Consider the following 25,815-nt stretch of genomic DNA (forward strand, 5'->3'; position numbering starts at 1 on the left):
TCATTAAGCTAGCCTCTCTATCCTTTTTGATATGATCTTGTTAATCTTTAAGTGCACTTTGGCTCTCTGCCATAGAAACATGTCCTAGCCACAACTTGTATTTTCCCCATGCACCTCGAATCTGCAATTTCACCAAATGAGCACTGTTTGCTTGTTGTTTTTTTTTTAAGTGAACAGAAATTATTTGAAAACAAAAATCCGGGTGCTGGATTTCCTCATTATTTTAAGAGTGTTATTGTGCTATTGCTACAAGGAGATTTTAGTGGGCTAAACTATTATATATATATAATGTATTTAAAAATTTTTCAATTTCAGGGGTGCCAGGGCGGCTCAGTGAGTTAAGTGTCTGACTTAATTTCAGCTCAGGTCATGATCTTGGGGTTGTGGGATTGAGCCCCACGTCGTGCTCCTTGCTGGGGGTGTGGAGCCTGCTTGGGATTCTCCCTCTGCCTCTCTCTCTCTCTCTCCCTTCCTCTCTCTAAAATTAATTAATTAATTTTTTTTCAATGACAATTTGTATTATAAAATTTTTTCCTAACTGATTTTATATTTTTATTTTAAACACTCACCAACCAAAATACACCAAGGGAAAGGTTAGATTTATTTAGCTTATTGCAGCAAGGGAAAATGCACACCATAGAACACCATGCGGGCCATCTCCAAAGTGGGGCATTAGGGAGGGTGGGAGGCGTTTGGAAGTAAACCCAGGATAGAGTCGGCAGGAATTACTTAGAATTCATGAAGTAGGTGAGTTGCTGATATAATTGTAGTTTTATCTTCAGAACACATGGGTTCCTGATGAGTTATTGTTAGATCAGGATTATGGTCTCTTCCCAAAACTATGGGCTGAAATGAGCCAGTGTTAAAAGAATTTGAGCTTTGATAATTTGTCTTGCTTAGATAATTTATCTATTTGATAAATCATAGTAGAGTTATGTCAATTGTGGTTTCTGTTTCAGTGATCGTTTCAATGATCAATAACCCCCTCTTGACCTAGCTGCCATCAGGATTATTTTTTTTAAAACAGTTTTGTTGAGGGGCACCTGGGTGGCTCAGTTGGTTAGGTGATCGACTCTTGATAACAGCTCAGGTCCTGATCTCAGGGTTGTGAGTTCAAGCCCACATTGGGCTCCATGTGAAGCCTACTTAAAAATTTTTTTTAAAAAAACAGCTTTATTGAGGTATAATTGATATACCAAAATCTGTATCTATTTAATGTATACAATTGATGAGTTTGGACATTTGCATACAACCATGAAACTATTACCACAATCAAGGTTATAAACATCTATCACCTGCAAGTTTCCTTGTGCTTTTTTAATTTTTTTTTTTTTATTTTGAGGTTTCTTTTTCTTCAGGAACATTTAACAAGAGATCCACCTTCTTTTAACAGAATTTCAAGTGCACAATACACTATTGTTAACTATTGGACCTATTTTGTACAGCTGTTTTCTAGAACTTATTCCTCTTTCATAACTGAAACTTTAAAGCCACTAAACACAACTCTTCATTTTATCCCTCTACCTAGCCCCTGGCAACCACCATTTTATTCACTGCTTCTATGAGTTTGACAATTTTAGATATCTCATACAAGTGGAACCAGGAAGTATTTGTTCTCCTGTGATTGCCTTATTTCACTTACATAACACCTTCCAGATTTATCCATGTTGATGCAAATGGTAGGATGTCCTTCTTTTTTTTAAAAGGCTGAATAATATTCCATTGTATGAATACATCACATTTTCTTTATTTATCTGTCAATGGCCATGTGGGTTGCTTCCATATCTTGGTTATTGGGAATAATGCTGCAATGAACATGGGAGTGCAGATAACTCTTTGAGATCTTGACTTCAATTATTTTGGATATAAGAACCAGATGTGGGATTGGTGGATCATAAGGTAGTCTATTTTTTAATTTTTTGAGAAAATTCCCTACTGTTTTTCAGAGCAGCCACTCTATTTTGCATTCCCACCATCAGTGAATTCTAATTTCTCCACATCCTTGCCAAGACTTACCTTTTTTTTTTTTTTTTGGTAATAGCCGTCTAATAGGTGTGAGGTGATACCTCAGTGGATTTTGATTTGTGTTTCTCTGATTAGTGATGTTAAACATTTTTTCCATGACTTGTTGCCATTTGTATGTCTTCATTGGAGAAATGTCCATTTGAGTCCTTAGCCCATTTTTAAACTGGGTTATTTGTGTTTTTACTATTGAGTTGTAGGTTTTCCTTATATATTTTGGAGATTAACTCCTTATCAGATATGTGGTTTGCAAATATTTTCTCCCATTCTATAGGTTGCCTTTTCACCCTGTGGCTTCTTTTTTTTTTTTTTTTTCTGTGTAGAAGCTTTTTAGTTTGATATAGTTCCATGTTTGTTTTTGCTTTTGTTGCCTGTGCTTTCGGTGTCCTATCTGAGAAATGAAATCATTGCTAAAACCAATGTCAAGAAGATATCCCCTGTGTTTCCTTCAAGGAGTTTTACACTTCCAGGTTTTACATTTAAGTCTTTATTCCATTTTGAGTTGATTTTTTAATATGGTGTCAGAGATCCAGTTTAATTCTTTCGCATGTGAATATCCAGTTTTCCCAACACCATTTGTTGAAAAGATCATTTTTTCCATGTGTATTCTTCCCACCCTGTTGAAGATCATTCGACCATATATGTGTGGCTTGATTTCTGGACTGTCTATTCTGTTCCATTGGTCTATATGTCTGCCTTTATGCCAGTACCATACTGTTTTAATTACTGTAGTTTTGTAATATATTTTTAAATTAGGAAGTATGATACATCCAGCTTTGTTCTGTCTTCTCAAGACTGCTTTGGCTATTCTGGGTCTTTTGTGGTTTTATGTGAATTTTAGGATTATTTTTTTCTGTTTTTTTAAAAAATGCATTGGGATTTTGATGAGGATAGCACTGAATCTGTAGATTGCTTTGGGTAGAATGGACATGTTACAAATAATACATCTTTCAATCCATGGACACAGAATGTCTTTCCATTTATTTGTGTCTTTTAAAATTTTTTTCATGAATACTTTGTTTCAGTGTACAGTCTTTCACCTCCTTGGTTAAGTATAATCCTAAGTATTTTATTCTTTTTGATGCTATTGTAAATAGGGTTATTTTCTTAATTTCCTTTCTGTATAGTTCATTGTTAGTGTATAGAAATGCAACTGAATTTTGTATGGTGATTTTTGTATGTTGTAGACAACTTTAGTGAATTTATGTATTTGTTCTAATAATTTTTTTGTGGAGTATTTAGAGTTTTGTTTTGTTTTTACAAATAAGTTTTTCTCCAAATTGAGATAATTTTACATCTTCCTTTCTGATTTGGAAGTCTTTTATTTCTTTTTCTGCCCTAACTGCTCTGGCTAGGGCTTCTAGTACTATGTTAAATAGAAGTAGTGAGAGTGGGCATCCTTATTTCTGATTTTAGGGGTTTCATACCATTGTGGTTGAAGAAGATACTTGGTATGATTTCAATCTTCCTCAGTTTGTTAAGACTTGTTTTACGGCCTAATATGTGATTTAAATTTCCCTCTAACCTCTGCTTTTGCTGCATCATCCATTTTGGTATTTGGTATGTCATGTGTTTTTGCTTTTATTCATCACAGAGTATTTTCTATTTTCCCTTGTGACTTCTTCTTTGACATTCATTATTTAGGAGCATGTTGTTTAATTTCCACATATTTGTAGATCCCTAAATTTCGTTCTATTTTTGATTTGAATTTAATTCCACTGTGGTTGGGGAATATACTTCACATGATTTAAGTCCTTTTTACTGAGGATTGTTTATGGCCTAGCATATGGCGTACATTGGAGAATGTTTCATGTGTGTTTCAGAAAAGAGTGTATTCACTCCCCTGCTGTTGGGAAGAGTGATCTTTAGAAGTCTGTTAGGTCTAGTGGGTTGATAGTGATGTCAAGTCCTCTATATCCTTGCTGCTTTATGTTAGTTGTTCTATCTTACCAACTAATTTTGAGATTTCCTTTTGTCCTTGTGGTTCTGCAGCTCCACCGTGGTGTGTCTAGGTGGGGATTTTGGAAAATATTCTGTTTGATTAATTGGTCTTGAATCTTTCAACATTTCTAGAAAATATCAGCCAATATTTCTTTCAGATTGTATTAGCCCCTCTTTTGTTCTGGAAACCTCATTCAACATAGTTCAGAACATAGTTCGGGTCTTCTTGCCTTATCCTCCCTGTCTCCTCACTTCTCTTCCTTCTTCCTCTTCCTCCTCCTCCTCCTCCCCCTCCCCTCCCCTTCCCCTCCCCCTTCTGCGGCTGCTGCTGCACTCAGGATATTTTATTCTGAACTATCTTCCAGTACATCAATTCTTTCCTCAGATGTCTCTAATCTGCTTTTAATAATATATTTTGGTTATTCCATTTTCATTTAAAGAAATTTCCATTCCTTTTGGAACGCTATGTCACTTTATATAGTTTGCTATTACAAATATTTTATAGTTTGTCTTTTATTTGTTTAAGCAGTGAAAGCCCATGGTAACCACTGTAATCTGTATTTAATATTTCCCATATTTCAACTTTGTTAGTCTCCTTGTGTGTATGTATGTGTGTGTGTGTGTTTGCTCATTGCTTCCTTTAAGCTTGGTTACTTTTCTCTTCATTTCTATTTAATTTCTTTAAAAATTTCTTGTAGGGATTGTATGAGAAATCAAGTAAAGACTATCTCCCACTGTGGAGAATTTACATTTAATTCTTCCAGGTGCCTGGATATTACTCTAGAAAAACCTTAAACCAAGATCTTGGCTTGAGCTACTGGACCATCCAAGAGATTGACTCCTAGAAAATGTAAAAACTACATTTTCTAACTTATGTGCTTAATGCTTTGGCATCGTGGGGCTTTTCTGACACTAGAGAGACTGACCATCCCCAGGCTAGCCAATTCTTAGAGATAGGAAGGGACTCCCTTGTAAGTGTGTCTTTCATATACAAACCAACCAATCTATAGTCCATACCCCAATCATCTCCTCTATCAGCTCTTACACTCTGGGCCACTATCTACGTGCCCTAATCACCCGAGGGTCAGATATCAGACAACTATAGACATCTCATATATACAAAAGCCCACTGAAATTATTCAAACTAGCCCATCCTAAGACTTCTTACCATGCCTCACCTGTTCCTTCTTGCAAAAATCACAATAAAGTCTCTCACCCATGTTTTACCTTGCTTTTTCTGTCTCCTGACTGACCCTCATGCTTCCCTGTGTGGCTCTGCATTTGTGGCATGACCTGTCTGCTTGGGAACTGTGAGTAACAACTGTCTTTTCAATGGCAATCATCTCTTGATCTGTTAGCTTCATCATATTTGAATAACAATAATAATGATAAAACCTATATTTAAAACAAACCCCAGGCTGCAAATATATGTGATAGCCAGCTTGTCATTATAGTTCCCCAGGGACCTTTTTTTTTTTCCTTTTATTTTTATCTTTTTCATATTGCACCAAATCAAACTTGGGCATAATCCATTAGGAATGAGATAGCAGATTTATTTCTAGTTCACACTTTCTTTGAAATTCTATCCAGTTGTTTTCATTCTTGACTGCAATTAGAATCATATGGGGAGGCATCTTTAAAAAACATTCATGCTGGGGCACCTGGGTGGCTCAGTCAGTTGAGTGTCCAACTCTTGACTTTGGCTCAGGTCATGATCTCAGGGTCGTGAGATTGAGCCACAGGTTGGGCTCTGTCCTCAGCAGGAGTCTGCTTGAGTTTCCCTCCCTCTGCTCCTCCCCCCACCACTTGCTCTCTCTTGTGTGCATGCTCTCTCTCAAATAAATAAATCTTAAAAAACAAACAAACAAAAAACCACTCATGCTCTGCTCCAAGTCCAGACCTATAAATCAGTCTCTGATGATGGATCCAGGGTTCAAGTAAAAGTATCTTTTAAGAGAATCCCAGTTGACGTTCATGTGTAGCAAATGTAAAGAATTACTGAATTAGTCTTTTAACATCTAAAGAAGGTCTCCTACTAGACTCTTCTTTTTTTTCTGTCCTCCCAACATGCTCAGCTGACAAAGCTTAACCTTGTGCCATTTTGCAAAGGGAAAATATTTAAAGGGTTCTGCTCTATTTTGTCAGAACAGGGAATGGAAGGTAGATTTGGAGTTGGAGGCAATGAATTAATAAATAGCACAATCACACTGGCAATCACATGAAGTATGGTAGTGAACATCCTTAATATATTAACACTGAACATGTTTAGCTCAGTGCCTGCAACATGGTAGATTATTAATATATATTAATAAGTATATTATTCTATTATTATATTTTCTATATATCCCATTCTAATTTTATTTTTAAATGAGGCTGCAGTTCTAATTAATGATTCTAACAGATGTGAAACAATGGGTAATGTTCAGAAGGATGAGACAGTATCTATTCTCTGTAAATCTAGAAAAAAAAAAGACAATTATTTATTTACCTCATATAGCATAGAGAGCATCCTGACCTGTGATTATTTTTTGAAACAGAACTCTAAGTCCCTAAAATAGCAGCAAGACTACTTTGCTAGGGCTCTAGTATGGGAAATTCCCAACTTAGAATTTGTAATTTTCCAACAAAACATACTTCCTCATAATAAAGACACTTTTCTTTTGAAGCTTCATTGCCTTCCTTTTGTATCAGATGGAAATGTGTTGTCATCCCATTAATCCTCAGTGCTCTTGAGAGGCAAGAATATAGAATTATCCATTCCATTTTATATTGCCTTTACTTCTCATAATTGGTTTAGTATCATTTTATTAAAACCAAGTTCTCTACCTTTCACTTTTCTTATTGATAGCAACAGACTAGCAAGTTTTGATCCTGAATCATAATATTTTGTTAATTTGGTGCATGGCTTTTTATGCTACTTTTTAAAATTGAGATATCATTTATATATATATATATATTTATATATCATATATTCACAAATGATATATAACATATGCATTTCAGGTGTACAATATAATGATTTGATATCCATATATACTGTAAAATGATCATCACAATAAGTCTAGTTAACATCTATCACCACAGATAGTTACAGCCATTTTTTTTTTGTGATGAGAACCTTTAAGATCTATTATCCTAGCAACTTTCAAAGACACAAAACAGTACTGTTGACTATAGTCATCATGTTTACATTATATCCCCATAGACTCTTTGCCTCAAGCAAGGGCTGGCTTTTGAACTCTGGCCCCTCATCTCGTAATGCCTTCAAAACTGATGGTACATTTCCTCACTTGGAAAGTGCCACCAGGAAAAAGCAGCTTCAAAGCTCCAAACAACTCTTTGGGTTCCCACTTTCCCTGGGAATTTGGCCTTGTAACGTCATTCGCTACAAGTTTGCAAATTTTTTATTACTTTTAAAAAGATGAAAATTTTTCCTAGTCTAGAATTTTAAATCGCTTTTAGCACAAGGCTTTGTTTGAAAAGATTATTCAAGTTAGGTCACCAATTTCCCAATTCCTGGGCTTCAGTTATTTCCAATATTTATTGTCTGTTCATTCTGTCTCTTGCCTCTACTCTCACACTCAAGTGAGCAGTGCAGTCAGGGTACCTGTCAGCATCCTGCTATGTCCTACCTCAAGCATCTTTCTTCTCTTCTCTCTCAGGCTTTTCTTCAAACTGTGAAAGGCAGCCCATTTTGTGCAAGCATGGCCTGTAAGTTTAGGGGGCCTTAAGGACCCCTATGGCAGCGCCCAGTCAATGGGAAACATGGGTTGTTGGATAAATCGCAACAGTGCCCTTCAAAGGGACAATTCCGAAATGCATTCTATGTGGTTCTTCAGAATATTCACATTGGGACTGATGTCTAGTCTCCCACACTGGGAATCAGCTTGATAATTCACCTTTTTGACTTTCCCAATTTCCCATCTTACTCTCCCTTTTCTCCTTCTCCCATCCTCTGGCTTCTTGACATCACTTCCCAAATAAACTTCATGCATCCAAGCCTTTTTCCAGGAGGGAGAACCCAAGTAGAAATACATTCTTTCCATGGGCGCTTAGGACCTTAGCACTTGCCTCATTTCAATTAATCTTTCGAACCTACATTATAGCCAATGTTTACATTAGGAAACATATAGAGGCGATATTATCATTGCATACATATATTTGTACATGTGGATTTCTACTTTATTATAATAAAATTTCTACAAATTCTATATTGATATCAATAAAGCACATTTCACAGGAAAATTCACTCATTCATATATTACTGGATAAATTATGATTTTGAGTAACCACATGATGGCAGTGGCAGCAAGCCTTTATATCTTAGGTATGACCTTGCGCTGCATCCATGGAACTCTGATTCTTAATCTGTGCTTGGAATGAGCAGACCATTTTTGACAAATGTGGGCAGAAAACCCCCTGAGATGTCTGTATAGCCTTTACCAATGCCCAGCTCCCTCAGGCTAGCTGAAATCACTTCGATATATACCCAAATGTCAGGCTCTTAACTCACTCACAAAGGACTATAGACCTGGGCAGATCTCCCCACTTCCTCAGCCAAACCAGCCTCTTCCTTATTACCAGTGACTATATTACATCACCACTTCTTTCTCTTTGGCCTATCTAGGAGCTACTAGAAGTGCTATTTCTTGGAGTAAGACAATTAGGTGTGTAGACATGTAGATGCATGGCCTACATACCCAGGCAGGCACTCACTTGGAGATGCTCAGACAGATGGAGTAAGTATACTCCTTTTTTGTATTTCTGTTCCAAAACAATAAAAATTTTTATATACCATTTGACCCAAATGTCCATAGAAGGAGATACTCAGATTGAGATTCTGGAACTGGAACTTATTTATAAGACAAGGATACATGGGTGATCACTCCATGATAACCTCTAGTGTGTAGAAGCACCACATTTATCTAAACCAAGGGTGAGTAAGCCATGGCCCATAGGCCAAACATGTGTCATTGCCTACTTTTGTAAATAAAGTCTTTTTCTTTTTTTTAAGATCCATTCATTTGAGAGAGAGAGCGAGCGAGCTTGCAAGCAGGGGGAGGGGCAAAGGGAGAGTGAGAGAATCCCAAGTAGACTCCCCACTGAGTGGGGAGTCTGACATGGGGCTCAGTCCCATGACCCCAAGATCGTGATCCAAGCTGAAATCAAGAGTCGGTCGCTCAATAGACTGAGCCACACAGTTGCCCGTAAAGTCTTTTTTTTTTTTTTTTTTAAGATTTTATTTATTTATTTGAGCAAGAGAGAGAGAGCACAGAGGGAGAAGCACACTTCCCATTGAGTAGAGAGCCAGATCGGGGCTTGATACCAGGACCCAGAGATCATGACCTGAGCCAAAGGCAGACACTTAAGTGATTGAGCCACCCAGGCACCCCGTGTGCCCCTAAAGTCTTAAGAGATTATAGCCACACCCATTTGTTTATCTACTCTCTATGGATGCTCTCACTGAATAGTTGTAACAAAGACCTAATGGCTGGCAAATTCTAAAGTATTTACCATCTGGCCCTTTATAAGGAAGTTTCCATAGACAAGGAGGATGGTGAGGCAAATGGAGGAGGAAGGCTAAGAGCTCCCCTGAACTCACACAGCCTGGCTTCCACAGGAATTTCCCCACTGTCTCTCATTTTCCTGTACACACTTGTTCCATTTCTTTCCTTATCTATTGATAAAGTAATTTTCAACTTTAATATTTGTGGGCCCTGTGCCTTAGCTCCCAGGGAAGGCGTACTTAACATTTACCAAGGTCAAAATGACTCGGCAAAACTTCAAAGCATGGGCTCTATTTCTGTCCCAAGCACACATTGTACATCTGCTTCATTAAAGAAAATAACCAAGAAGGAGCATTCTAAACACAAAAGATAAGAAAGAGTAAAAAACTACCCCAGTTCCCATTAGATTTAAGTCACACAGCCCTGCATATACTGGAAACCTAAGATAGGGTCTGCAACTTCCTGAAATGTCTTTTGTCTAATAATTTGTAACTTTTTATGTAAAAAATGCATATAACCATGCACCAAAAATTCCTTGCCAGCACACTACTCTTTATGAAGATCGTGTATCCCAGCAGCTGTCCTAATTGGGCTCGAATGAAACTTTCCTCCCTTTTAAAAGAAATTCTAGGGATTGCTGGGAATATAGCAGAGAAGACTCTAAGCTCACCTTGTCCCATGGATAAATGAGATAACAACCACATCAATGTAAACAACCCTGAAAACCACCTAAAGACTGGCAGAACAAACGCCACAATTAGATGTAGAGAAGAGGTCACATTGAAGAGGGTAGGAAAGATGGAGACTCTGCCAGGAGCTAAATGACTGCAGATCTGTCTATGGGAGGGAGGGACATCGCAGGCACCAGAAGGGGAGAGAAACAGACTGTCACACTGGGAAGCCTGCACAAGGAATACAAATCCCCATAACACTTGGTTTTAAACACCAGAGGGGCTGAATTTCTTAAGTTCTTATAACCAGCGGGACTTAAAAATCAGCAGGTTCAGCTCTGGGAGAGCCAGGAGGGCCAGAGGAAACTGAGTCCCAGCCTTTAAAGAGGTAGCACAACAAACCGAGCTCAGGTACAGCATAGAAACAGCAGTTTGAAAAATGCCTGGGGCACACAGGAGGAGGGGTGTTTGCTAATCTCAGAGCCTGGGAGATTCCTGGGATCACTGGGAGACTCCTTCAGGAAAAAAGGAACAGGCAGGCACCATTTCCCTCCCCCACCACCCAACATAAACACCCCGCATGAACACAGGGTCACCTGTGGGAACCAGAGCAGTCCTATATGCCTGTCTAACTTGATAACAGCACACCCAGGTCTCCACCCTCCTGCCCCACCTTGCATTTTGGCCTATCTGCCCCTTCCAGACAGGCCTGCCTCAGTCCCTTTGCTGCATGTCCCCTCCCCAAAAAGAAAGTCAATCTTGACAACACCTTATCAACCCACCCAAGTGCTTTGCTAGGCCTTGGTCCCAGTGTGGTGGTGGTGGTGGGGGGGGGGTCAGCTCTCATGGAAGATAAGTGTGCAAATCTTGTTAAAACTGCATGCCCTGCCCTTGTGCACTTTGTGGATTTGCCCCTTCTAATGTTCTCTTGGCGAAAGCCCATCCAAACCAGGGCCATAGCTTGGCAGTGTGCAAGCTGCCCCACAAGGGCCAGGACCACTCCAAGGTGACTCCTGCCCTGGGGAGAGGGAAAGATAACCACACACACCAGTCAGAGGACCCCGCAGTGGGGTGGGGGCAGACAGCTAGTCTGATTGCAGGCCCCACCCACCAATGAAAATTTATCAGGGTATAACACAGGGAAATCACCTTACAGTTTGGTGCCACTGAATTTCTGGCAAATACCTGGTATGACTCAACTCAAGCCCAAGGTGTCCCCAGCCTAGCCCACTAACACAACAGGGACCAAACACTGCCCACAATAGGCAAAGAGACCCAATGCAGATGACTGGACTGAAAAAAAAGTGACTCAGCCACAATAGCAGGGCACACATAATACACATAAGAGACACCCCTTAAATGACAGGTTCTGATGAACAGGGGACATTGCATTGCCAGGCACTACAGGACCTTTTCTTCATAAGGCCACTACTTTCAAGTATAGGAGATGTAGCTGACTTTCCTAACACACAGAAACAGATACAGAGAGTTACACAAAATGAGGAGACAGAACAATATGTCCCAAATGAAAGAATAGGACAGAATCACAGCAAGAGACCTAAGTAAAACAGAAATAAATAATATTCCTGAAAGAGAATTTAAAGTAGTGATCATAAAGATACTGACTTAAGAAAAGCATAGAAGACATCAGTAAGACCTTTATCAATGAGATAAAAAAGAACAAATAAGAGATGAAGAACACAATAAATGAAATTAAAAATATGCTAGATGGAATAAACAGTAGATGGGAGGAAGCAGAAGAACCAATCAGTGACCTGAAGGACAGAGTAATAGAAAGTAATCAAGCTGAGCAGGTGAGAGAAAAAAAATATGCAAAATAAGAATAGAATTAGGGAACTCAGTGACTCCATTAAGTGTAATAACCTTTGCATTATAGGAATCCCAGAAACAGAAGAGAGAGAAAAGGGGGCAGAAACTTTATTTAAAGAAATAATAGCTAAAAACTTCCCTAATCTGGGAAGAAAACAGAAACCCAGATCAGGAGGCACAAAGATCCCCCAACAAAGTAAATTCAAGAAATTCTACACCAAGACACATTGTAATTAAAATGGCACTAAGTAGTGATAAAGAAAGAATTTTAAAAGCAGCAAGAAAAAGGAAAACAGTTACATCCAAAGGATCCCATAAGGCTATCAGCAGATTTTTCAGTAGAAATTCTGAAGGTCAGAAGGGGGTGGTTTGATATATATAAAGTGCTGAAAGGAAAAATCTACAACCAAGAATACTCTATCTAGCAGGGTATTGTGCAGAATAGGAGAAATAAGGAATTTCCCAGGCAAAAGTTAAAGATTTCATGACCACTAAATCAGCCCTACATGATGTTAAAGGGGACTCTTTGAGTGGAAAGGAAAGATCATAAGTAAGAGTAAAAAAAGTAGGAAGCACAAAAGCAATAAAAATATCTGTAAAAATCAGTCAAGGGACTCATAAAATAAAAGGATATGAAGTATGACACCATAAACCTAAGGCATAGGTGGGGAGGGGAGAGGAGTAGAGAATGGGTTCGAACTTAAGCAACCATCAACTTAGAGTCTATATGTCAAAGATGTTATATACAAACGCAATGGTAACCAAAAATGAAAACCCAGTAAAAGATATGCAAAAAATAAAAAGAAAGAAATCCAAGTATCTCAATAAAGAAAGCCAACTTATCATGAGAGAAGAGAGCAAGAGAAGAAAGGAACAGAGAAGAACTACAAAAACAACCATAAGATAAGTAACAAAATGGCAATAAATACATACATAACAAAAATTACTTTGACTGTAAATGGACTAAACTCTCCAATCAAAAGAAGAGGGTGACAGAATGTATAAAAAAACAAGACCCATCTAAAGGCTGCCAACAAGAGACTCACTTCAGACCTAAAGACAAATACCAATTGAAAGTGAGGGGATGGAGATACATCTGTCATGCCAAAGGATATGAAAAGAAAGCTGAGATGGCAATACTTATATCAGACAAAATAGACTTTGAAACAGAGACTGTAACAAGGGACAAAGAAGGACACTATATCATCAGAAAGGGGACAATCCAACAAGAAGATATAACAATTACAAATATTTATGCACTCAACATGAGAGCACCCAAATACATAAAGCAGTTAATAACAAACATGAAGTAACTAATTAATGATAGTAGGGAACTTCAACACTTCACTTACATCTATGGACAGATCATCCAAATGGAAAATCAACAAGGAAATAGTTACTTTGAATGACAACTTGGGCCAGAGGGTTTTAACAGATATATTCAGAACATTCCATCCTAAAACACCAGAATACACATTCTTTTCAAATGCACACAGAACACTCTCCAGAACAGATCACATAATAGGACAAATCTCAACAAACTCAAAAAAACAATCTAAATCAGACCATGCATATTTTCTGACCACAACACTATTAAATGAGAAATCAACCACACACACACACACACACACACACACAAATCTAGAGAGAGTATAAATCCATGGAGGTTAAATAATGTGCTACTAACCCAAGAAATCAAAGAGGAAATAAATGAATACATGGAGACAAATGAAAATGAAAACACAACAGACCAAAATCTTTGGGATGCAGCAAAAGTGGTTCTAGGAGGGAAATTCATAGCAATACAGGCCTACCCCAAGAAGCAAGAAAAATCTCAAATAAACAACCTAACCTTACACCTGAAGGAGATAGAAAAAGAACAACAAACAAACCCAAAACCAGTAGAAGGAAAGAAATAACAAAAGTAGAGCAGAAACAAACAAAATAGAGACCAAAAAACCCAGGAAAAACCAGGAGCTGGTTTTGAAATGACCAACAAAATTGATAAACCTTTAGGCAGACTCATCCAAACAAAAAAAAAAGGACTCAAACAAAATCTGAAATAAGAGGACAAACAACAACCAAGACCACAGAAATACAAAGAATTATATCAGAATATTATGAAAAATTACATGCTAAAAACTTGGACAATCTTGAAGAAATGGTTAAATTACTAGAAATATATAACCTCCCACAACTGAAACAGGAATAAACAGAAAATATAAACAGATGAATTACCAGCAATGAGATTGAATCAGTAATCAAAAAGCTCCCAACAAACAAAAGTCTAGGACCAGGTGGCTTCATAGGTGAATTCTACCAAACATTTAAAGAAGAGTTAATACCAATTCTTCCCAAACTATTCCAAAAAGTAGAAGAGGAAGGACAACTTCCAAATCCATTCTATGAGGCCAGCATTACCCTGATACCAAATCTAGATAAAGACAACACACAAAAAGAGAACTACATGACAATATCTGTGATGCACCTAGATGCAAAAATCCTCAACATAATAGTAGCAAACTGAATCCAACAATACCTTTAAAAAAATCATTCACCATGATCAAGTGGGATTTATTCCTGGGTTGCAAGGGTGCTTCAATATTCACAAATCAATCAGTATGATACATCACATCAATAAGAGAAAGGATAAGAACCATAGTATCATTTCAACAGATGCAGGAAAAGCATCTGACGAAGTACAGCATCCATTCATGATAAAAACCCTCAACAAAGTAGGTTTAGAGGGAACATGCCTCAACATAATAAAGGCCTTGTATGAAAAACCCACAGCTAACATTGTCCTCAATGGTGAAAAACTGAGAACTTACCCCCTAAAGTCAGGAACAAGACAAGGATGTCCACTCTTGCCACTTCTATTCAACACAGTACTGGAAGTCTTAGCCACAGCAATCAGACAAGAGAAAGGAATAAAAGGCACCCAAATTGGTAAGGAAGAAGTAAAACTTCCACTTTTTACCAATGACATGATACTATATGTAGAAAACCTGAAAGACTCCACTAAAAAACTACTAGAACTGATAAATAAATTCAGTAATGTTGCAGGATACAAAATCAAGCTACAGAACTCTGTTGCATTTCTATACACTTATTATAATAAAGCAGCAAAAAGAGAAATTAAGAACACAATCCCATTTACAATTGCACTAAAAAGAATAAAATACCTAGGAATAAACTTAACCAAGGTAGTAAAAGATCTGTACTCTGAAAACTATAAAGCACTGATGAAAGAAACTGCAGACAATACAAATGGAAAGACATTTCATGCTCATGGATTGGAAGAAGAAATATTGTTAAAATGTCCATTCTACCTAAAGAATCTACATGTTTAATGCAATAGCATTTTTTGTGGACTAGAACAAACAATCCTAAAGTTTGTATGGAACCATAAAAGACCCTGAAAAGCCAAAGCAATCTTGAAAAAGAAAAACAAAGCTGGAGGCATCACAATCCTGGACTTCAAATTGTATTACAAAGCTGGAGTAATCAAAACAGTATGGTTCTGGCATAAAAGCAGACACATCAATAGAACAGAAGAGAGAGCCCAGAAATAAATGCAGTATTACTTGGTCAATCGATCTTCAACAGAATAGGCAAGAATACGCAATGGGAAAAAGTCTCTTCAATAAATGGTGCTGGGAAAACTAAACAGCAACATGCAAAATAAAGAAACTGGACCACTTTCATACACCTTACACAAAAATGGATTAAGGACCTAAATGTGAGACCTTAAACCATAAAAATCCTAGAAGGGAGCACAGGCAGTAATTTCTCTCACACTGGCTATAGCAGCATCTGTCTAGATGTCTCTCCTAATGTAAGAGAAACAAAAGCAAAAAGAGTACATCAAAATAAAAAGCTTCTGCACAGCAAAGGAAACAACCAACAAAACTAAAAGACAACCTACTTCATGGGAGAAAATATTTGCAAATGACATATCCAATAAAGGGTTAGCATCCAAAATATAAAGAAAAGATATAACTTAACAGCCCCCCAAAATAAACAATCCAATTAAAAAATGTGCAGAAGACATGAATAGACATTTCTGCGAAGAAGAAATACAGATGGCCAACAGACACATGAAAAGATGCTCATCATCACTCATAATCAGGGAAATGCAAATCAAAACTACAAGGAGATATTACCTCCCACCTGTCAGAATGGCTAAAATAAAAACCACAAGAAACAAATGTTGGCGAGGATACAAAGAAACAGCAACCCCTGTGCACTGTTGGTGGGAATACAGACTGGTGCAATTTACTGTGTAAGAGAGTATGGATGTTCCTTGAAAAGTTAAAAATAGAATTACCATATGATCCAGTAATTACACTACTGGGTATTTACCCAAAGAATACAATACAAGAACACTAATTTGACAGGATACATGCACTTTTATGTTTACTGCAGCATTATTCACAATAGCCAAATTATGGAAGCAGACAAAGTGTCCATCAATAGATGAATGGATAAGGAGTATGATGGAATATTATATATGTATACATATACGTATATATACACACACACACACACACACACATATATATATATGATGGAATATTCAGTCATAAAAAGAACAAAATCTTGGTATTTGCAACAACATGTATCCATCTAGATAGAGAGTATAATGCTAAGTGAAATAAGCCAGAGAATGACAAATACCATATGATTTCACTCATATATGGAATTTCAGAAACAAAACAAATGAACAGGGGGCCTGGGTGGCTCAGTCGTTAAGCGTCTGCTTTTGGCTTAGGTCATGATCCCAGGGTCCTGGGATCGAGCCCCGCATCGGGCTCCCTGCTCAGTGGGGAGCCTGCTTCTCCCTCTCCCATTCCCCCTGCTTGTGTTCCCTCTCTCGCTGTGTCTTTCTCTGTCAAATAAATAAATAAAATCTTTAAAACAACAACAACAAAAAAACCCCAAATGAACAAAGAAAAGAAAAAGAGACAAACCAAAAAACAGACTATTAATTATACAGAACAAACTAATGGTTAGCAGAGGGGAGGTGGGTGGGGATTGGGTGAAATAGGTGAAGGAGATTAAGAGTACCCTTTTCTTGATGAGCACTAAGAAATATATGGAATTGTTGAATCACTATATTGAACACCTGACACTAATAAAACACTGTATGTTTACTACACTGGAATTAAAATAAACAATATAAGTAAAAATAAAAATATATTAGTCAAGAAAAAAAATAAATGCTAAAAGGTTTGTTCATTTTGCATCAACACTATATATTAGGGAACATGTTTAAAATGTCAAAAGGTGGGACATCTGCTAGGTGGCTCAGTAGGTTAAGCGACTGACTATGATTTCAGCTCAGGTCGTGATCTGGGGTTGTGGGATCGAGGCTCCTGTCAGGCTCTACGCTCAGCTGGGAGTCTGCTTGAGATTCTCTCTCCTTCTCCCTCTGTCCCTTCCCCAGTTCACACACACACTCTCTCTCTAAAAAAATAAAATAAATAAAATCTTAAAAAAAAGTTGGGGTACTGGGTTGCTTAGTTAGCTAAGCATCTTTCTTTCTTTTCTTTCCTTCTTTCCTTCCTTCCTTCCTCCCTTCTTTCTTTCTTTCTTTCTTTCTTTCTTTCTTTCTTTCTTTCTTTCTTTCTTTCTTTCTTTCAAAGATTTTATTTATTCATTTAAGACAGAGAGAGAGAGAGCATGAGCAGGGGGACAGGCAGAGGGAGAGGAAGAAGGAGACTCCCAACTGCACAGAGAGCCCGATGTAGAGCTTGATCCTAGGCCCTGGAGATCATGACCTGAGCTGAAGGCAGATGGGTAACCATCTAAGCCACCCAGACGTCCCTCTCTTTTTTTCTTCCTTTTAAAGATTTTATTTCTTTGAGAGAGAGAGCAAGGTAGAGAGTATGAGTGGGGGAAGAGGCAGAGGGAGAAGGAGAAGCAAACTCCCCAATGAGCAGGCAGTCCAACTCGGGGCTCGATCCCAGAACCTCTGGGATCATGACCTGAGCTGAAGGTGGATGCTGAATCGAATGAGCCACCCAGGCGCTCCAGAGTCCAACCCTGATTTTGGCTCAAGTCATGATCTCAGGGTCATGAGTGGACCCTGCCTCAGGCTCTGGGCTCAGTGTGGAGTCTGCTTGAGATTCTCTTTCTCCCTCTCCCTCCATCCCTCCCCCTACTCATATGTGTGCACTCTCTACATACATACATGCATAAATAAATAAATAAAAATCTTCTAAAAAATGTTAAAAGCTCTCCACTAAGAAAAGAATCCAGGAATTCTCACTAAGAGAAAAATAGTTGAAATATTCTTGCTTTATATCGCTTTTCTTACATTTGTGCCAAGAATTTTCTATTTTTCTTGTGTGCTAAGGAAACGTAAGCCGACTGAGAGACATATGAAGAGAGGCCAGAAAAGCCCTCCAAGATGGGGAAAGCAAAAGAAAGCTGATGGAGTGTGTTTATTAAGATCTGAATGTTGAGTAACTGTGGGGTTTCTCTAACCTCATCTTATACTGACCGTCCATATTCATGCTCTAGTCTGGTGATTCAGGGTGATTTACAGAACTCTCAATCTGTAGTATTACTTTAAATTTCAGGGTTTGTTTGTTTGTTTTTTAAATTTTTTTATTGTTATGTTAATCCCCATACATTACATCATTAGTTTTAGATGTAGTGTTCCATGATTCATTGTTTGTGCATAACACGCAGTGCTCCATTGTGTGCCTGTTTTTTTAAGTAGGCCCCATGTCCAGAGTGGAGCCCAACATAAGGCCTGAACTCACAACCCTGAGATCCATACCTGAGCTGAGATCAAGAGTTGGCTGCTCAACTACGGAGTCACCCAGGCACCCCTCAGTTTCAGTTTTAACACAAAACTTCCTCAGTTTTGTAAAGCTTTTATAAAAGAGGGACAGAAAAGTCGAAGAAGCAAATGAGCAAGCAGTGAGCGGTTGAGAACTGGTCTTGGACTGGTGGTGCTGTAGGCAAGGTACGTCCATCTCCTTTTACCAGCAACATTGTCTTGAACTCAAGACTTGATTTCTTCCCCTTTCTCCCTTCCTCCCTTCCGACTTTATTTATCTACTTGAGAGAGGGAAAGAGCACAAGTGGGGGTAGAGGCAGAGTTCCCGCTGAGTGTGGAGCCAGATGGAGGGTTCGATCCCAGGACCCGGCGATCATGACCTGAGCCGAAGTCAGATACTTAACCAACTGAGCCACCCAGGTGCCCCTCAAGACTTGATCTCTGATTCAAAGTGACAACTGAGGAATGGGCAGGAGGGGCAGGCTGCCTTTTGTCTGGCCCGCAGGCTCTGTGGCTGGCTTTAGTTTTAGGGAAGCTCAGCTTCGCCATTCGAAACAGTCCCAGCTACAAAATGACAGCAAAGCACACCAGGTCTCCGTGGATGCGCTGCTCCCAGAACGATGTCAGCTCAGGACAGCAGCAAGTAGGAAAGAGTCCCTACTTTGCTCTTACCAGGCTCTGTGGCAGGCATTAGAGTTCACAGAACAAGAAGTACCCATCGAGGAGCTGACAGGCAATGACAACCTAAAGAGATAGTTTCTTTCTAATCTTGCTACTGGTCATACTTAAGAAAGCTTCAGATTGAGAGTTCTGTAAATCTCCATGTAGAAATAAATTTAGTTCCCACATCCATGATCTTTATTAGTTAAAAATAACTGTGTTGTCAAGTCTGTCTCTTTCTCCCTGCCCCCCTCTGGTGTTTGTTGGTTTATTTTTCATAGAATCTACACAGTCACCTGCACCATTAGTTAAATGTATAGAATCTGGGTTTAACAATTTCTTTAGATAATTCTCATGTAGTTCAAATTTTGAAAACCAGTCCTGAATAAGATCGAATGGTTGCACTTCATTAATTTGAACTTAAAAGCTCTGTGGCTCATTCACAGCTAAGAAACCACAGACAGACCTGTTTTCATAAAGTTGTTCAGTTGCTCCTGTCACATCTCCCTCAGCTTCCTCTAATCTTCTCTGTAAAGAGGGGACTGTACACTTTCAGTCATTACAACGTAGCTATTCAAGGCTTCTGTTTTACCTGCACGTTCTTTGCTCCCCACACTGAAGAATCAGACAAAAGGAGGTGGGACAGAAGCAGTGTGTTTGAACTTGCTTACTGTTCTTTTTTTTTTTTTTTTAAGATTTTATTTATTTGACAGAAACACAGCGAAAGAGGGAACACAAGCAGGGGGAGTGGGAGAGGGAGAAGCAGGCTTCCCGCGGAGCAGGGAGCCCGATGTGGGGCTCGATCCCAGGACCCTGGGATCATGACCTGAGCTGAAGGCAGACGCTTAACGACTGAGCCACCCAGGCATCCCTGAACTTGCTTACTGTTCTGATCTGACAAAAAATTTATTTGTAGACCTTGTTTCTTAGGAATCTACAGTTTGCAGAGTGTGTTGAAATGCATAGCCCAATGGACCAAATCTCCCAATGCAATTGTTGTAGATTAATCTCTATTTATTCAACAAATATACACTGAAATCTTATTCCATGCTGCATGCTATGCTAAAATAAAAGCATATGGTATATAATTTAATTATCAAAATATCTTCCAGGTTAGACCTATAATTTTATTCACATGACCCCTATAATTATCTTTAAAATCTTAGGTTTAGCTAGATGAGGCTCCTTGTTTAAGGTGCCATAAGCAGTAAATGATAGAGCTGGTGTTAGATGCATTTTGAATATGTGACATATAAATGTAACACTGAATACTGGAGACATTTGAATATAATAGTATGTTTACATGTTCTGATTATGAAAAATACATATTGTCAACTGAGAAAAGGAGGTAAAACAGAGAAAGAACAAAAAAGTCTTTACTTGGGAGTCTCAGAATTGTAATTTGGGGAGCACAGATTCTGAAGTGAATAGAAAAATGTCCTGCTAACATGGGAAAAGCATGGGGGTTTTATGAGAAAGAAGGAAGGGGCAATTAATTAGACGATTTAGATAAAGAAGAAAAGAGAAAAAACACGAATTTAATGCTGACTGGTTGGGCTGCTTCTGATTACCATCTTATTGGTGATGTTATTGGTGCTATCGAATGAAGCTGTCCCTGGTATGCATTAACTTTACTGTCCTCACATGATCCAAATGCCAGTTGCTCTGCTGAAATTTCATGAGCAATTGCTTGAAAACTATTACCACTATGGTCCAGGTAAAGAGCTCATTCTTTGGAATAGAAAATGGAGCTCCAAAATGGAGTCTCTTATGTCAAAAATTTTATATAACTCCACAATATTATAGAAAACCATTTTAATATAATGCAATCAAAAATATGCCAGCAGACCAAAATTGTACTTTTAATATTTAATTTTTTATAATAAACTTTAACTTAAAAAATGATTATAAGAGAATCCCATATACTGTTCCCCTAGATTTATCCACTGGTGACATTTTGCTAGATTTGCTTTATCTCTCTAAATATATGTGTATGTCTCCCTAAATAATACAAAATGATATTTGCATATATATATATATTTTTGTTCCCATTCATAGGAGTAATTTGCAGAAAACCTGACCCTCTCAGCTAAGTATATCAGCCTGTATCTTTTAAGATTCAGGAACATTCTCCTGCCTTCCCTGGTTGAAAGGGAGGTTACATTCTTTAGATCGACCTCATTGCACTTACCACTCCCATTCCCAGCACTTGTCAACCTGCAGACCAAAGATGAGCACATGGGTCACACGAAAGCACTAGAGAGCACATTCTGATATGTGATCATGACCAGAAAACTCCCATAGGTTAACCTACTGTTAAAGGAACTGATAAAGGAACTGTTATCCTACTGATAAAGGAACTGACAGGATAATCAATGTCATTGAGGAAGAATATTCTGCCCAGTAAGTGGCTGCAGTAGCATGACACAGAGAAATAGACTGTCCAGTTGTTGTTTTTGAAAAACTTTTAAAATTGTGATAAAAAATATATATAACATAAAATTTACCATTTTAACCATTTTTAGAGTACAGTTCACTGACACGTAAGTACATTCTCATTGTCATGCAACTATTATCACTATCCATCTCCAGAGATTTTTTTTTTTCATCCCAAATGGAAACTCAGTACTTTTTAAACAATAACTGCCCATTCCCCCACCTTCAGTCCATGGTAAACACTATTCTGCTTTCTGTCTCTATACATTTGACTATTTTAGGTACCTCTTATAAGTGAAATCATACAATATTTGTCCTCTGTGTCTGGCTTATTTCACTTTAGAATAATGTCTTCAAGGTTCATCAGTGTTGTAACATGTATCAGAATTTCATTCTTTTTACAGCTGAAAACTACTGCATTGTATGAATATGACACATTTTGTTGATCCATCCATCCATTGATGGACATTTTCACCTCTTGTCTACTGTGAATACTGCTGCTATGAACACTGCTGTACAAGTATCTGTTTGAGTCCCTGCTTTTGTACATATACTCTGATCTGGAATTGCTGGATCAAATGGTAATTCTATGATCAACTTTGGGGGGAACCAGCATAGTGTTTTCCACAGTGGTTGTAACATTTTATATGCCTACCAGCAATGCACAAGCGTTCCAATTTCTCTACATCCTGGCCAGCACTAGTTGTTTGCTGTTTGTTTTTGTTTTCATTTTTTTAATAATAGCCATCCTAATGGGTGTGAAGTTGTACCTCACTGTGGTTTTGATTTGAATTCCCATAATGATAAGTGATGTTGAGCATGTTTTCATGTATCTATTGTCTATATGTATATCTTCTTGGGATAAATGTCTGAGTCCTTTGTCCATTTTTGAACTGAATTGTTTTTGTTGTTATTACTGAGTTGTAAGAGTTCTTATAGATTCAGGATATTAATCCCTTATCAGATGTGTGATATGCGGTTTTCTTCTCTTATTCTGTGGGTTTCCTTGTTACTCTGTTGATGGTGTTCTTTGATGCACAAAATTATTTTGATGATGTCCTATTTCCCATTTTTTCATATTTTGATCATGCCTTTGGTGTCATATCCAAAAAATCATTGTCAAATCCAGTATCATGAAAGTTTTCTCCTGTGTTTTCTTCTATGAATTTTTGTAGTTTTAGCTCTTATGTTTAAGTCTTTCATATGTTTTGAGTTAAATTTTATATATGGTGTTAAAGTAATGGTTCAACATCATCCCTTTGCATGTGAATATCAAATTTCCCCAGCACCACTTGTTGAAAACCTGTGCTTTCCCCATTGAATGATCTTGGCAGGCTTGTCAAAAATCATTTGACCATATACGGGAGGGTTTATTTCTGGTCTCTCTGTTCTATTCCATTGGTCTATATGTCTATCTTTATGCCAGTACCACACTGTGACTGGACTAATTTTGTTTACATACCATTTTCCTGATTTACTTTAGTTCTTTGTGTTTCCTCTTAGCTTTTTGAGCATATTTAAGAAAATTACTTTAGTCTTTGCCTAGAAAATGCAATGCCTGTGTTTCTTCAGGGATGTTTTCTGCCACATTTGTTTACTTCCTTTGAAAGGGCCATATTTTCCTGTTTCTCAGTATGCCTTGTGATTGTTGTTGTTTCTGTTGAAAATTGGTCATTTATGGAAACAGCCACCTTTTCCATTCTTTGCATATTGGTTTTGTGCCAGGGAAGTCTTCTGCTAATTAGTTGGGTCTTAGTATTGAGCCTTAGCATTAACCTAGGGAGAAACCTTAAAGTCTTTTTAGGTCTTTTCTGAGCATGCATCTTCCCTGAGGTTATGTGCTGCTTTTTCAATTTTCCCATATACACTGCTTTTAAATGTCTTAATTTCCCTCAGAATCTCTCCTTGGGACTTTGACAGTCTATTGTTTGTCTCCACCCTGAAAAGGAAAAAAAATTATATTTCTCCTCTCAACACTATTCTCAATACTTCACTTCTGGTCACCACATGTATAGGCAATTTTCCACAGTAAGCAATTCTGACAACAACAGTCTGAAGTTAGTGCGTGCCCTACACGTTAAGGGTCAGTCCTACAAGATGGGCCCCACTTCAGATCCTAATCCCAAATCCAGGGTGTCGCCTTGCTTCTGACTGGCTATGTTTGCCATCTCTACTCCAGGTTCAGTAATTTGCTAGAACAGCTTACAGAACTCATGAGAAACAGTTTACTCACTAGATTACTGGTTTATAAAAAAGCAGAAAGAAAAAGAAAGAGAAAGAAAGAAAAGAAAGAGAGAAAGAAGAAAGAAAGAAAGAGGATACAACCCCGGAACAGCAAGATAAAAGCGATGTATAGGGCAAGGTATCAAGAAAAGGGTGTGGAGCTTCCATGCTCTCTCTGGGTACACCACTCTCTGAACACCTGCACATGTTCACCAACCTGGAAGCTCTTTAAACTCCTTCAGTTAGGGTTTTTAATGTAGTCTTCATTAAATAGGCATAATTGAGTAAATCACTGGCCATTGGTGATTAACTCAACCTTCAGCCCTCTCCCACTCCCCAGAGGTTGGGAGATGAGGCTGAAAGGTCCAACTCTCTAATGACATTGTTGGTTCCCTTGGCAACCAGCCTTCATTCTGTGGTTATCCTGGGGTTCTTCCAAAATCATCTCATTAACATAAACTTTGGTGTAGGTGAAAGGTGCTTATTATGTATAACAGAAGACACTTCTTTCACCTTTTTCTCTCTGGAACTACTTTAGGACCTATTTTAGAACCAAAGACAAAAGACCAAATATTATAACAAAAGATACTTCCATTACTTTCATCACTTGGGAAATTAAATGTGTTTGGAAGCTGTGTGTCAGGAGCAGGGACAAAGACCACATACATACTTCTTATTGTAAATCACAATATCACACACTCATAATATTTTGCCAGAGGGGTCTGAAAGTCAGTCTCCCTGCAGCTTTCCCAAGCAATGCCCCTTGCTTCTCCCTGACTGATATCTGAATTAGGTGAAACAAAGACCATTCTTTCAGGCAGCTCAGAACAGATTAGAACATTATAAACATAGTTTGCTCTGCTCCATCCAGTCTAAAGGAGGGAAGTGGGAACTGAACTACTGCCTAAGATGGTCTTTTTTTAATTTTTAATTTTTATTTATTTGAGAGAGAGAACACGAGCGGGGGGTGGGGGGGCAAAGGGAGAGGGAGAAGCAGACTCCCTGTTGAGCAGGGAGACCAACACAAGGCTTGATCCCAGGACCCTGTGATCATGACCTGAGCTGAAGGCAAATGCTTAACAGACTGAGCCACCTAGGCGCCCCTAAGATGGTCTGTTTTATGTCTTCACTGGTAATCTCTCACCCCTGGCATCTGCAGATCCATCTCTCTGTAGTTCATGAGCAATGCCCAGGAAACCAATGCCAGTGCTTCTTTCCATCTGATATCAAAGTTATGTCACTACATTCCTAGCCCCTGCCCCTGCCTGAGATCCATGTGACATGAAACAGAGACCTGAAGAGGTAAACCCCAGACAGGTTAGAACACTGTGAACAAGGTCTGCTCTGTTCCCTCTGGGTCAAGGGAGAAAAGGGGAACTGGGTTGCCACCTACTCCAGACCAAGACTAATACCACACCAGGGAGTGTGTGGGCCAAGGACAAGCAAAAACACCACAGAATTTCCTACCATTTTTAATATGGCTTTTTCTTGACTGGGTGTTTGCTTGGTTGCTTTAGACCTTTGACTGTTTTTACAGAACTACTATAAGATTATTCTAGCCAATATTTTGATTTTTGATATCTCCTTGGGGAAACAAGAGCTTGGAGATTCCCAGCTTGCCATTTTGTTCAATTGTTTAGGTTTGATCCTGGCTTTATGACTTACTCAGCTTTTGTGAGACTCATTTATCTTATTTGCAAAGTGGGTACAATAATTTCTAACTTGTAGTTTC

The 25,815-nt window shown here is 38.3% G+C and overlaps 1 protein-coding gene across 1 annotated transcript in view; it reads left to right on the top strand.

Annotated features, from left to right (window-relative positions):
- Nucleotides 1-25,815, top strand: part of LOC118019171 (guanylate-binding protein 6-like) — a 73,847-nt gene that overhangs the window by 37,548 nt on the left and 10,484 nt on the right.

This window comes from Mirounga leonina, unplaced genomic scaffold (assembly GCF_011800145.1).
Source record: "Mirounga leonina isolate KUSES-001 unplaced genomic scaffold, KU_Mleo_1.0 Mir_173, whole genome shotgun sequence".
NCBI lineage: Eukaryota > Metazoa > Chordata > Mammalia > Carnivora > Phocidae > Mirounga > Mirounga leonina.